At 39.6% G+C, this 13,565-nt stretch overlaps 1 protein-coding gene across 1 annotated transcript in view; it reads right to left on the bottom strand.

Moving 5' to 3' along the window:
* cdh23 (cadherin-related 23) overlaps positions 1 to 13,565 on the bottom strand; it is a 626,035-nt gene that overhangs the window by 457,808 nt on the left and 154,662 nt on the right. The gene's annotated exons all lie outside the window — the stretch shown is intronic.

Here is a 13,565-nt window from a genome sequence, read left to right as displayed (position 1 = left end):
TAAAAACACATTTAATTTTAATCTGTATCTTCAATATTTCAATGCCGTACAAAATGTCCCACTGAGTTTGTCCAGTTTTGTTTCATTTCCATCCAAAAGATACTCATTCACCAAATGGAAATTCACATTGAGTATTATAGATAACATTGACACATATAATAAGTTATATCCAGAAGGTTGTTTAGAATACAATTAATCAAAAATATAACAGTTTCTAAAACAGTGGTTCTTAACCTTGTTGGAGGTACCGAACCCCACCAGTTTCATATGTGCATTCACCAAACCCTTCTTTAGTGAAAAATAAAATGTTTTTTTTTTTTCCCCCATCAAATTCAAGACATAGTTATATGTTTTTGGTAACACTTTAGTATGGGGAACATATTCTAAGTAACAAAGACTTAATTTAGAGTGTTTTGGCCACTAGGGGAACATATTCTAAGTAATAAAGACTTAATTTAAAGTTATTTGGTTAGGGTTAGAGTTAGAGGGTTAGGGTTATAATAAGGCCATGCCGAATAAGGCATTAATAAGTACTTAATAATGACTAGTTAAGAGCCAATATGTTACTAATTTGCATGTTAATAAGCAACTAATTAATGGTGAATATGTTCCCCATACTAAAGTGTTACCATGTTTTTTTACTGGTGCACAAAATGAACCGTGCATGAACATCACCATGTTCAAACAACAAAACCAACACAGTGCATAAACTCACAACAAATTACACACCTGCAAATCAGTCTGACTTCTGCTGTTTCCGTATCCGTAATACGCCGATAGGGAGACATTTTTATTTACACGATGAGTCGGGTGTGTTTTGACCTCCGCCGAACCCCTGAGCTCGACTCACCAAACCCCTAAGGTTCGATCGAACCCAGGTTAAGAACCACTGTTCTAAAAGAATGTACAGTAGGTCAATATTATATCAGTTCAGTTCAGTTCACCAATTTCGAACAAAATAAACCATCTACACAGTTTAAACAATACAATCATCTCTAATGCAGTATCTTCAGCAGCAAAAGACAATAGTAATATTGAAAAATATTAAATGGAATCAAAGAAACATAAAGTGTGTCTGAAAAGGAGCAGGAAGAAGCAAAAGCAAATATTTTTCTGCCCCTATTACTCAGATAATCTGATTCTTAAAGGGGAACTGCACATTTTTTGGAAATGTGCCTATTGTTCACAATCATTATGAGAAACAAGACGACTGATGAGTTTTTTTTAATAAACTCGTAAACCCTTAAATTAAAGTCTGCTTACAATGGAGCAAATTGGAGGTCATCTATTCTACCTATAAATCCCTCTAAATAAACATTCAAAAACTGACAACAATATGTCATTTACAATTTGTGACCTGACTATTAACCAAGTATTAGTGATATTGTTATTATAAGTGTTAACCCAAACAAACTATTTATAGCACTGCTTTGACCAGACAGAGCTAACTAGCTTGTGTGGCTATGTTGACATCATCGGCTGGTATGCTCGTGAAGGTTTATTTAAGATGATAAATAATGCCTCTCACCTTGATAGTAGAAAGATAAGGACATAATCAGACGAGTTGGTCAACTTTGGCATTTCATTTAGCCTCGGATATAGCGAGAAAGACCCAAAAAGACGCTTGGTCTGCACTTGGTTCCACCGCTCTTTTTCTTCGCAAGGATTATGAGTCATTCTTCATCTAAACGGGAATATATCAACATCATAACTGTCGGCATTCTAATGACAGCAGACATTGTACAGTCAGTGATGTTTTAGTATGTCTGTTGGGTCTCATGAAGACTGCAGTGAGTAATAATCAGTGATGTTGTTAAAAAAAGCGAACATTGTGATGTGTTTTTGAAATGAGTGTGCTGCCGTATGCTTAAAATGAGCAACATAATTAAATATTACATATTATGAATGTGCCTGTTATTACATTACATATACAGGTATACTTACAGTGTGTATGTTGGATGTTTTTTAAGCGCTTTATAGGCGGAATAGAGCGACTCCCCTGGGCTCCATTGTAAGCAAACTTTTTATCGCATGTATTTAATATTTAGAATGCAAAAAAAAAGAAACACGAGTGTTCTTGTCTTACATAAGGATTGTGCATGATAGGCAAAATTCCCCCAAGAATTGTAGTTCCCCTTTGATCATATATACAATACATCCATCCATCCATTTTCTACCGCTTATTCCCTTCGGGGTCGCGGGGGGCGCTGGAGCCTTTCACAGCTACAATCGGGCGGAAGGCGGGGTACACCCTGGACAAGTCGCCACCTCATCGCAGGGCCAACACAGATAGACTGACAACATTCACACTCACATTCACACACTAGGGCCACATATTCACCAAATACTTAGCAATATGAAGTATATTAACAGGATACATACTATGTACGTACATATAGGTAAGCACGCCATCTCTTCTTACATTATGAAACAATGATTATGATATGGGATGAATATAATGTTCTTTATATGAATGCATAAGACGGAGATCAGAGTTGCTGTTTTTGTACCATATTGTAGTTTTCTTTTTATTTATATATATTTTTTTCTCTTAACTTATTTTTTCTCTTTACTTATTTTTTTAATAGATGTTATTCATTTTAATTACAATATATTTCTAAAAAAAAAAAAGCGGGTGAAATGTTGAAGGACAAAACATTATATAATATTGTGAAACCATTTCAATGAAGTAATACGGCGGAAAAGATGATCAGGACTCCGCTTCCTCCTATCCCGGAAATCGTAAAAAGCTGCAGCCTGACCAGGGCTCAGAAAATCAGTAGAGACTCCTCCCACCCCCACCAAGGACTATTTTCACTGCTGGACTCTAGAAAGAGGTTCTACAGCCTCCATAGCAGAACCTCCAGGTTCCGTAACAGCTTCTTCCCTCAGGCCATGAGATTAAAGTTAAGTTAAAGTACCAATGATTGTCACACACACTAGGTGTGGTGAAATTTGTCCTCTGCATTTGACCCATCCCCTTGTTCACCACCTGGGAGGTGAGGGGAGCAGTAGGCTGCAGCGGTGCCGCGCCCGGGAATCATTTTTTTGGTGACTTAACCCCCAATTCCAACCCTTGATCCTGAGTGCCAAGCAGGGAGGCAATGGGTCCCATTTTTATAGTCTTTGGTATGACTCGGCCGGGGTTCAAACTCACAACCTACCGATCTCAGGGCGGACACTCTAACCACTAGACCACTGAGTAGGTAGACTCTTAAATGCATCATAATAATCCCCTCAATTTCCCCCAAAAACGGATTAACTCGGTGGAATATAAAGACAATATAACGTACATCCATAAACGTGGATGCATATGCAATAAGTGCAATATATTTATCCGTACAGTAATCTATTTATTTATATCTGCATCTTATTGCTCTTTTATCCTGCACTACAACGAGCTAATGCAACACAATTTTGTTCTTATCTGTACTTTAAAGTTCAAATTTGAATGACAATAAAAGGAAGCCTGACTGAAAATGTGGTTGGCATATGATTGATTTGGGGTTTAACTTTCTTGTGAGAATGTCACATTGGCATCTGCTGTATAAGCAAAGGCTGTCATAATTTACTGAAAATTAAAATCATGTCTTTGTAAAAGTGTGATGCTTTTGTTATTTACAGTTGTGCTTTATAAATCTTAGTGTTAGCTGTCAGTATCAGTCAGCAGTGGATGAACCATCTTGCTAATCACGGCAGCCACTCATGTAGTGGACACAACATTATCTTTAACCTGTTGTCAAGCTGTGTAAAATGTACCAAACTGGGTTATTTCTAAAATAAAGGCACTAGTTTAAACATTAAAATGGCAAAGAACACCTTTGTTTCTCTTTTTTTTGCATTCTAAATAGTAAATACATGCGATCGAAAGTTTACTTACAATGGAGCCCATTGGAGTTGCTCTATTCTGCCTATAAGGCGCTTAAAACATCCATTAAAGTTGTATATACACACTGTATGTATATATGTAATGTAGTAACAGGCACATTCATACTATGTAATGTTTACGAATTTTGCTCATTTAAAGCAAACGGCAGCACATTAATTTCACAAACGCATCACGTTTGCTTTTTTTCTTTGACAAAATCATTGAATACTACTCAATGCAGACTACATGAGGGCCAAGTAACATTATAAAACATCACTTAATGTACAATGTCTGCTGTCACAAGGATGCAGACTGTTAGGATAATGATATATTAGATGAAGAATGACTCATAATCCCCTCGAAGCAAAGGTCTTTTGGAGTATTTCTCACAATTTGCGGGTCTAAATTAAATGCCAAAATTGACCAACTTGTCGGATTATGTCCTCATCCTTTTATCAAGGTGATAGGCATTATTAATGATCCCGAATAAACTTTCTCCTAGATGCAGGCAGGAAAGCAGATCACCACCTGATGATGCAAAAATAGCATCCCAAGCTAGTTCGTGCTCTCTGATCACGCCGCACTTAAAATAGTGTGTCTGTATTAGCGCTCATAATAACAATATCATTATAAATAATGATAATAAATAAATGATAAATGGGTTATACTTGTATAGCGCTTTTCTACCTTCAAGGTACTCAAAGCGCTTTGACAGTATTTCCACATTCACCCATTCACACACACATTCACACACTGATGGCGGGAGCTGCCATGCAAGGCGCTAACCAGCAGCCATCAGGAGCAAGGGTGAAGTGTCTTGCCCAAGGACACAACAAACGTGACTAGGATGGTGGAAGGTGGGGATTGGACCCCAGTAACCAGCAGCCCTCCGATTGCTGGCACGGCCACTCTACCAACTTCGCCACGCCGTCCCATCCATCCATTTTCTACCGCTTGTCCCTTTCTGGGTCGCGGGGGGTGCTGGAGCCTATCTCAGATACTTGGTTAATATTCAAGTCACAAAATGTAAATGGAGCATTGTTGGCGCTTTTTGGATGGTCATTTATTGGGTTTTATGGGCGAACGAGAGCCGTGTTTTTCAACCTTTTCTAAACCAAGGAACAATTTTTTCATTGAAAAAATTCTGAGGCACACCACCAGCAGAAAACATAAAAAAATTAAACTCACGAACCGATATTGACAATAAAAAGTTGCAATTGTTGGATATGAATTCAAACCATAACAAACCATGCATCAATATAACCCTTGTCTCAAAGTAGGTGTACTGTCACGACCTGTCACATCACGCCGTTTGGTATTTTCCTGTGTGTAGTGTTTTAGTTATTGTCTTGTGCTCCTATTTTGGTGGCTTTTCCTCTTTTGTTGGTATTTTCCTGTAGCAGTTTAATGACTTCCTTGAACGCTATTCCCCGCACCTGCTTATTTTTCGCAATCAAGACTATTTAACTTGTGCGGACGCTATCCTTCTTTGTGGGGACCTTGTTGATTGTCATGTCATGTACGGACGTACTTTGCGGACGCCGTCTGCTCCACGCGCTGTAAGTCTTTGCTGTCGTCCAGCATTCTGTTTTTGTTTACTTTGTAGCCAGTTCAGTTTTAGTTTTGTTCTACATAGCCATCCCTAAGTTTCAATGCCTTTTCTTAGCGGCACTTGCCTTTTGTTTATTTTTGGTTTAAGTGTTAGATACCTTTTTACCTACACGGTGCCTCCCCCAAATTGTGATCATGACCAGTGTTGGGTTAGTTACTGAAAACCAGTAACTAGTTACAGTTACTAGTTACTTTATTTCAAAAGTAACTCAGTTACTAACTCAGTTACTTACACCAAAAAGTAATGCGTTACTGTGAAAAGTAACTATTTAGTTACTTCTTTTTTTCTTCTTTTTTTTTTAAAGCTCCCATTAATGCCCTTTTTGCCTTCATTTCAGTACTGTTATTGCACTGGAGAATAATACAATCTGTTGATCAACTTGACATACATTTTTATTTTCCTTTTAACATAATTAATGAAAAACAGTGCAACATAAAAAGGCATTCCTCCTTTCTTTAAACTTGGACCAATGACCATTAATAAAAAACAAGTTAAAGTGCAACATAAGAAGGCACATCATCTTCCTTGAAACATAAAGCCTGACATCTGGAGTGATGCTGCTGTCTTCCACACTTGGAGCCATGGATTGTAGAATACTTGTTTTCAGTGGCAGGATCATTGACACAGATGGTGAAGTTTCAGTGCTCAGTAGAGATGGAACACTTTTGGAGGACCTCACCTGCCACTCTCACATCATCATCAGACAGGGTGACATTTGTCTTCAGGGTGTTGTGGGTCAATGCAGAGTATATAGCTGCCTGCTGCTCCAACATATCATAAGTGGAGTTCCACCTTGTTGGGACATCATGTATGAGCAGGCAGCTTTAGCATTTCTTGCTTTGTCTTAAGCACATGAGCAGCTGTTGTGCTTGGGTGGAAGTAAGAAACCTTCCTGATCCTTCCAAAGAGGCGCTCCATCCTATTGACTGAGATTCCCTTCTGTGATGCCAAATTCACTACATGTGCAAAGCACCTATCTGTGGTCCCAGTCCTGCCTCATTCTCTGTAATTATTTGATTTTTGGCATTATCACGTGTGACTGGGATATCTTTATCTTCCATTCCTCCACTGCTTGTGTCAGTACCTGCGCAAGGTGACTCTCGTAGAGGGGGCGTGTCTTCTCATCTCCCAGTCTGCTGTGATGAAGTGAGCGCTTATAGTTCCGCTGGACGTCCACCCGTCTGTCATGAGCGCAACAGATGATGCTCGGGATAGTTCATCCACAACTTTTTTCTTCTCCTGCTCATAAAGATCTGGCACAATCTTATTGCTGAAGTGGGTGCGCGACGGGATGTCGTAACGTGGTTCAAGCACGTTCAGCATGTGTTTAAAACCCTCGTTTTGCACAACCGAGTCTGCACTTATAAACACACCGATTAAATGGCGGGGGCGTTCAAGCTCCTCCGTTACTCCGCTCGCCATGACCACGCTGTGTGTGGACTGAACGTGCCAACAACTTTTTTTTTTGTTTCATATATCAAACCGCGTGTGTGCGTCATCCCCTCCCCACACCCACACACACACACACACATAGACCGCGCCTCTTTTCTTCTCTCCGGCTTGTGACAGAGGAAGATTCAGAAGAACGTACGACACCGCAGCGCTTCTGTTTCTAGCCGATACTACATCAAAAGTAACGTAAAATAACGCAGTAACGCATCATGTAGTAACGGTAACTAAATTACTGAATAAAAAAAAACAACGCGTTAGATTACTAGTTACCGCCGAAACTAACGGCGTTACAGTAACGCATTACTTTGTAACGCGTTAGTCCCAACACTGATCATGACAAACCATGTTCCCGACATTAGCTACCTGCTGCCACCTACTGATATGGAAGAGTATTACACGGTTACTCTGCCGAGCTCCAGACAACACAGACACTCAACAACGGCACATTAGCGTATTATAATTACTGGTTTGCAAAAAATATTTTTAACCCAAATAGGTGAAACTACGTAATCTCCCACGGCACACCAGACTATCTCACGGCACACTAGTGTGCCACGAAACAGTGGTTGAAAAACACTGAACTAGAGGACCCTCCATTGACTCCAGTGTAGGCTGACTTTTATTTACGTTTATTTTAGAGTTGGAAAAGCATTAAAAAAATAATATATGTCTTCTTGTCTCTCATAATGATTGTGAACGGAAATTCCAGAGTGCGCCACATACTGGGATCTCACATCTTGATGTTTGAGGTGTTACCCTCTTCCACACATTACAAACCATGGAGGATGTTAGATACAGTGTACCCATGACACACAGTGTAATATAAAACACATCGCTTCTTGCTCGAGCCTTTTTTCTGCTGGATATGGATGGAGAAGTAATTACAGTACTCAGCCAGTGAGTGTGCCCATAAACACTATCTGGGCTTATCATCACTCCGTGCTTGCAGGTACATCAACAATTGAGGAGGAGCAGAACTCTATCAAGGCTGTTATTTGCGCACCAAACTGCTTCGCACAACAACCAATTAAGCTTCACAATTACACTACCCTCTCGTTTTATTAATACACCCTATTTTCCGATAAAAGAGTGGCTAAAATGACTAATTAATGTAAGGATTTATGGACCCTTCTCATTGCGTCTAATGAGATTTATGCTAATTCAGCTACTTTCAATATAATTTATAATTTGCTCTAAGATGGAGCAAATTAAGCATTCTACCTCACAGTCATCAATAACTTTTCCCCTCCTTCTTGCTGCCTGCTCTGTATGGCATAGTCTCAAGTGACTAATAATAAATGGTCACTCAGGACTAATGGCATGTATAAAAGCCACTTATGGAACATTAACTCCTACTCTGGGAAACAGTGTTGAACTACCGTATGGCCAAGCTAAATGTAAGTATTGATTCTACATTCACGATAAAATCATTACAGCTACTGATATACATAAACATGTACACTTGGGGCCAGTCGATTGAAATAACTTCTCTCACTAGTTTACAGCAATATGTGTCATCCAGTGTCACATTGGAGACAGTGTATACATTAATATATTATCAAACACAATATATTCATACGAAAAGAAGGCCAAAATTGAATGAAGAAAGTAAATTATTTATTATTAACTAAATCACTTGTTTAATTAAATTATTGTAATGTATTTTATGTATTCCCAACTGTTTTTCTTTGTATGACCTAAATGTATTAAATGAAAAATGGCCGAGAGTTTATCATTTAGGTCAGTGATTTTCAACCAGTGAGAGATCGTCAGGTGTGCCGTGGGAAATTATTTAATATCTCCTAATTAACCATTGTCGGGTGTCTGTGCTATAATAAAGTGCGGCAGATAATGTAATACTCATCTATTTCAGTAGGTGGCAGCAGAGAGCGATAAATACCTATAAAGACAATCGAGTTAGCGCTGCGCGACACGTGACAGTGACAGTTTGGGATCGCAGCAAGAGGAGGCGAGCAAGTGACAGTGATGGAGAAGTTTTTGAAAAGGGAAAATGCAAATGCCGAACGGGGTCCTGGACAAAATTCTGACCCAGATGAAGGCCCTAGTATGAGTGGTCGACAAAATAAAAAAGACAAGACTGTGAGCTCGAGGCAATACAGCGAAAGCTATCTTTCATTTGGATTTACTTTCACCGGGGATGTGACAGCACCGACTCCGCAGTGCTTGGTGTGTGGTGAGTTTTTGATTGATTGATTGAAACTTTTATTAGTAGATTTCACAGTACAGTACATATTTCGTACAATTGACCACTAAATGGTAACACCCCAATAAGTTTTTCAACTTGTTTAAGTTGGGGTCCACGTTAATCAATTCATGGTAAAAGAAAGGAGCTATCCAATAGCGCCATTGTGCCAAGCAAGCTTAAACGCCATCTCCAAACGAAACACCCTTCCTTTCAAAACAAGCCGATGGACTATTTTGTACGCTTACGTACAATGAGAAACAGGCAACTTTTCTGAGAAAAACCCCAACGGTAAACGAGAGAGCCCTCAAAGCTAGCTACCTTGTTGCTGAACTCGTAGCTAAATCAAAAAAGTCCCACACAGAAACATTAATACTGTGAGCTTGTAGAGCCATTGTAAATTAGATGCTCGAGCCCAAGTTTCACACTAGGTAAGTATAAATACATTTACAAACTATAGTATTAACTATATGTATTATATAATGTGTTAGAGTGTCATTTTGTGTCGTTTTGGTTGGTGGTGTTCCGCAGGATTTTGTAAATGTAAAAAGTGTGCCGCGGCTCAAAAAAGGTTGAAAATCACTGATTTAGGTAACATTTAGGCTAAGGTGGGATGTCCGATTCAGATAGTTTTTGTCGAACCCGATTGTTTTATGTAGTCGTCTACATTAAAAAAAAAATAAAAATGCAGAAGTGAACGCAATCTAACCCGCATGTCATGACGCCACACGAGCTACAATGTTTACAGGAGTAAACAGAGCTCCAATTGCATTGGGTCTCAGTACTGGTGCATTTGTGGCAATTTCAAGGATTTTGTGCAATCAAAGTCAACATTTTCTGAACTTAATTATAGCAGCGCAAGCATTTTGGTTCTCGTAGTTTGTGGGACATTTGCTACAACTTTAACTCTGAAGAGCGTGTGGGCGAGCAGTCAGATCGCAGACAGGAGTGCTGGAACATTGACGTTAGTTCCTAAAACATTATTTTCGCCTGTAGTCTGCTCATTTGTCAACATTTTTTTTTGCAAACGTCTGGGTACTCCGGCTTCCTCCAACCCCCAAAGACATGCACCTGGGGATAGGTTGATTGGCAACACTAAATTGGCCCTAGTGTGTGAATGTGAGTGTGAATGTTGTCTGTCTATCTGTGTTGGCCCTGCGATGAGGTGGCGACTTGTCCAGGGTGTACGCCGCCTTCCACCCGATTGTAGCTGAAATAGGCTCCAGCACCCCCCGCGACCCCGAAAGGGATAAGCGGTAGAACATGGATGGATGGATGGATGTTTTGGCGAAGATTTAGGAGGCCTTTCATTTTTATAATGACGTATTGGTTGGATGAACGTGACCCGATTGTTCAGACTGCAGTCATATCGAATATACATCTGATTTATATCCACATTACAAATAGGCCTGGGTTGGATTTGAAAAAATTGGAATTGCACTGCTCCCATTGACATGAAAAAATCTGTTACCGGTCACATTTAGGCCAAACCACTTGAATTGACCTGCTGTGTGAACAAGGCCTTATTTCCATAGCTTATTTCAAATCAAACAAACTGAATAAGCTTGTTTTGTCAAAACATCAACAATATGTTGCTATCCACAACTCATATTTTGTGTTAAAACCTTTTTGTTCATTTGCATGTTGTCTTTCAGTATACATATCTTTCTGTTGTATCTCTCATTATCAATTGAAAAAATAAAGGCTGTAAAATGAAGCTCAATACAACATATTTCATTGACTGACACACTGGAGATCGGACAAACACGTTAAACAAAACTCACTCATTCTTCATGGAATATGAGGTGTTCTGCCTCCCTTTGGTAAGTGACTCTTGATATAAACACACCTTACTATACATAATACATATGTATAATATCATGTCTGTAATCGACCTAATCAGATAAAGCATCAAAAGACATTTAATTTGATACTTCACTCACTTTCCAAACTTTCACTTCCTAAATATTAAGGAAGTTACAGTAACTTTTGTAACAAGATAATATGTTGTCGTTCCATATTGTTTTACAATTGGTTTATGAGTTGCAAAACTATGTTTCTTTATTATTATTTATCCCAACTCAATGACATTATCAATACCTGCAGACTTAAAAAGTGTTGGAACTTTTTTTTAAATTATTCTTAAATGACTTAAAATATTTACCATAATGTAGCACAGTCATACAGATTAATAGGCACACACACATATGGTTGTTTAAATAAACAATAATCCAATTCACCTTGAGCCCATTCAAATGTTGCAATGTTTCTGTTTGTTGCATTTGAGCTTCACTTTTTCTTTACTTGCAATCAAAATGTGCATCTGCACATACATTTGATACCAAATTTTTCACTGCTCTGCAGTGTGGAGATTGTCATTCATTCATTAATTAGCATAGCAAATTACATTTATGTATTTAATATTTGTTTACTAACATATGGTATATTTATTTATTCACAGTTCTGTTTCAAACAGAACAAAAATTGCTCTGATATGAAAAGGGGTAGGATTAAATAAGCTCTGCTTCTTCCTATTGCTTTTCAGACTTGATGTGATTAAACAACTGCAAATATCAATCAATCAATCAATGTTTATTTATATAGCCCTAAATCACAAGTGTCTCAAAGGGCTGCACAAGCCACAACGACATCCTCGGTATAGCCCACATAAGGGCAAGGAAAAACTCACCCCAGTGGGACGTCGATGTGAATGACTATGAGAAACCTTGGAGAGGACCGCATATGTGGGTAACCCCCCCCCTCTAGGGAGACCGAATGCAATGGATGTCGAGTGGGTCTAACATAATATTGTGAGAGTCCAGTCCATAGTGGATCCAGCATAACAGTAAGAGTCCAGTCCACAGTGGGGTCAGCAGGAAACCATCCCGAGCGGAGACGGGTCAGCAGCGCAGAGATGTTCCCAACCAATATACAGGCGAGCGGTCCACCCCGGGTCCCGACCCCGGACAGCCAGCACCCCATCCATGGCCACCGGATCTGTGTGTCTTCCCCTCCACAAGGGATAGGGGGCAGCAGAGGAGAAAAGAAAAGAAACGGCAGATCAACTGGTCTAAAAAAAGGGGGGCTATTCAAAGGCTAGAGTATACAAATGAGTTTTAAGATGGGACTTAAATGTTTCTACTGAGGTAGCATCTCTAATTGTTACCGGGAGGGCATTCCATAGTGCTGGAGCCCGAATAGAAAACGCTCTACAGCCCGCAGACTTTTTTTGGGCTCTGGGAATCACTAATAAGCCGGAGTTCTTTGAACGCAGATTTCTTGCCGGGACATATGGTACAATACAATCGGTAAGATAGGCTGGAGCTAGACCGTGTAGTATTTTATACGTAAGTAGTAAAACCTTAAAGTCGCATCTTAAGTGCACAGGAAGCCAGTGCAGGTGAGCCAGTATAGGCGTAATATGATCAAACTTTCTTGTTCTTGTCAAAAGTCTAGCAGCCGCATTTTGTACCAACTGTAATTTTTTAATGCTAGACATAGGGAGACCCGAAAATAATACGTTACAGTAATCGAGACGAGACGTAACGAACGCATGAATAATGATCTCAGCGTCGCTAGTGGACAAAATGGAACGAATTTTAGCGATATTACGGAGATGAAAGAAGGCCGTTTTAGTAACACTCTTAATGTGTGACTCAAAGGAGAGAGTTGGGTCGAAGATAATACCCAGATTCTTTACTGAGTCGCTTTGTGTAATTGTTTGGTTGTCAAATGTTAAGGTGGTATTATCAAATAAATGTCGGTGTTTAGCAGGACCGATAATCAGCATTTCCGTTTTCTTAGTGTTGAGTTGCAAGAAGTTAGCAGACATCCATTGTTTAATTTCATTAAGACACGCCTCCAGCTGACTACAATCCGGCGTGTTGGTCAGCTTTAGGGGCATGTAGAGTTGGGTGTCATCAGCATAGCAATGAAAGCTAACACCGTATTTGCGTATGATGTCGCCTAGCGGCAGCATGTGAATACTAAAGAGTGCAGGGCCAAGAACCGAACCTTGGGGGACTCCGCACGTTACCTTAACATAGTCCGAGGTCACATTGTTATGGGAGACGCATTGCATCCTGTCAGTAAGATAGGAGTTAAACCACGACAAGGCTAAGTCTGACATACCAATACGTGTTTTGATACGCTCTAATAAAATATTATGATCGACGGTATCGAAAGCAGCGCTAAGATCAAGAAGCAGCAACATAGATGACGCATCAGAATCCATCGTTAGCAGTAGATCATTAGTCATTTTTGCGAGGGCTGTCTCCGTAGAGTGATTTGCCCTGAAACCGGATTGAAAAGGTTCACAGAGATTGTTAGACACCAAGTGTTCATTTAGCTGCTGTGCGACAATTTTTTCGAGGATTTTCGAGATAAACGGAAGGTGGGACACCGGCCGGTAGTTTACCATGAGGTCAGGA

Source organism: Nerophis lumbriciformis, linkage group LG02 (assembly GCF_033978685.3).
Source record: "Nerophis lumbriciformis linkage group LG02, RoL_Nlum_v2.1, whole genome shotgun sequence".
In the NCBI taxonomy this organism is placed as follows: domain Eukaryota; kingdom Metazoa; phylum Chordata; class Actinopteri; order Syngnathiformes; family Syngnathidae; genus Nerophis; species Nerophis lumbriciformis.
Note: the sequence above shows the minus strand (reverse complement) of the source record. Positions and strands in the feature narration are given on the sequence as shown.